The sequence below is a fragment of the Orycteropus afer genome, unplaced genomic scaffold, assembly GCF_000298275.1.
Source record: "Orycteropus afer afer isolate SDZICR_OR568_19922 unplaced genomic scaffold, OryAfe1.0 scaffold00269, whole genome shotgun sequence".
NCBI classification, from domain to species: domain Eukaryota; kingdom Metazoa; phylum Chordata; class Mammalia; order Tubulidentata; family Orycteropodidae; genus Orycteropus; species Orycteropus afer.
Window position 1 is genome coordinate 4150365 of NW_006921856.1, and position 2081 is coordinate 4152445.

A 2081-nucleotide genomic window follows, 5' to 3' on the forward strand; every position below is an offset into this window, starting at 1 on the left:
TGGATCTCTCTCCCATAGTGTTGGGATATCTGTGAGGGATTACTCTGTGTCTGTCTTCTATTGTTTCTGTAAGGACTGCAGGTATTTTGTATCACTGGTGTCTTTACAAGATTAGCTTCAGCTGAGTCTTTCCTTGATCTAGAGTACACCTCTATTCACTGACTCCTGTCTGATCATCTCAGGTGTTTATGTGTTTATCTCTACAGCCTAGTGTTTGGTGTTAATGGCAATGTGGTATTGTGGACACATTGGTTGGTTTTAGCATCTGTTGTCTATCTCTTAACGTGCACAGTTCGGTGACCTCTCATTTCCCATTGTTACCATGGTGGTCATATATCCTTCTCATATATCCCTCCCCCTACCCATGTCAGCGTGTAAGCCCCAACTAGCCCTAAATTAATCCCTCCTTTTCCCACCCCATCCCGGTAACCTACTAGGTGAGTTCTCTTTCCCAAGCAAACCCTTCTCAGTCTTTTTACAGTAATGGGCTCATACAGTACTTGTCCTTCTGTGATTGACTTATTTCACTCAGCATAATGTCCTCCAGGTTCATCCACATTGTGAGATGATTTGTGTATCCCTCATTGTTCTTTAATGTGGCGTAGTATTTCATTGTGTGGATATACCATAATTTGGTTATCCACTCCTCTGTTGATGGGCATTTGGGTTGTTTCCACCTTTTTGCTATGGTGAATTGTGCTGCAACGAGCATAGGTGTACATATGTCTGTTCATGTGCTATCTCTCACCTCTTTAGCATATATTCCTAGTAATGGAATTTCTGGGTCAAATGGTACTTCTATTTTCAGCTTTTTAAGGAAACACCATACCATTTGCCACAATGGTTTTACCATTTTACAATCCCACAAGCAGTGCACAAGAGTTCCAATCTCTCCACAACCCCATCAGCATTTGTTACTATCTGATCTGTTGAACTTTGCTATTATTGCTGGGGTGAGATGATATCTCATTGTTGTTTTGATTTGCCTCTCTCTAATGAATAATGATTGTGAGCAGTTTCCCATGTGTTTGTTGGCTGCTTGTATATCTTCTTTGCTGAAGTGTCTGTTCAAGTCTTTTTCCCATTTGTGAATTGGGTTATTTGTCTTTTTGGTGTTGAGGTGTTGAAGTTTTCTGTAGATTTTGGAGATAAATTTTTTGTCAGATATGTCATAGGCAAATATTTTCTCCCAGTCTGTAGGTTCTCTTTTTACTCCTCTGATGAGATCTTTCAATGCACACAAGAATTTAATTTTTTAATAGTCCCAGTCATCTAGCTTCTCTTCTATCTCCTACACATTCTGGGTTATGCTTGACAGTCTATTTATGCCATAAATTAGGGCTCCTAGATTTGCCCCTATTTTATCTTTGATGAATTTTATACTTTGGAGTTTTATATTTAAGTCTTTGATCCAGCTTGAGTTTGTTTTTTGTGTATGAGATGAGGTATGGGTCTTGTTTCATTTTTCTACAGGTGGATATCAAGTTTTTCCAGCCCTATTTGTTATGTTAAAGAGGCTAGCTCTTCCCCATTTAATGGGCTTTAGGCCTTTGTCAAAGATCAGTTGTCTTTAGATGGATGGGTCTATGTCTGAGCTTTTGATTCTCTTTCATTGGTCTATCTGTCTATCATTGTACCAATACCATGCTGTTTTGACTACTGTGGCTATATAGTAGTTCTTAAGATCTGGGAGTATGAGACCTCTCACTTTGTTTTTCTTCTTGAGAAGTTCTCTGCTTATTCGAGGTCTCTTTCCTTTCCATATGATATTAGTAATTAGTTTTTTATTTCAGTTAGTTCTGTTGTGATGACACTGTTTTTATTTACAATTCTTGTGATTTGGGTCTTCTCATTTTCTTTTGTTAGCTCTGCTAATGGTTTATCAATTTTATTAATCTTTTTGAAGAACGAGCTCTTTGTTTTGTTGATTTTATACATATATAGATAGATAGATAGATAGATTTGATGTATTGAACACCTACGACCGAAAGCCAGATGAATTATGGGAAGATATCAAGAACATTATCCATGAAGAAAGCAAGAGATCACTAAAAAGACAAGAAAAGAAGACCAAAGTGGAT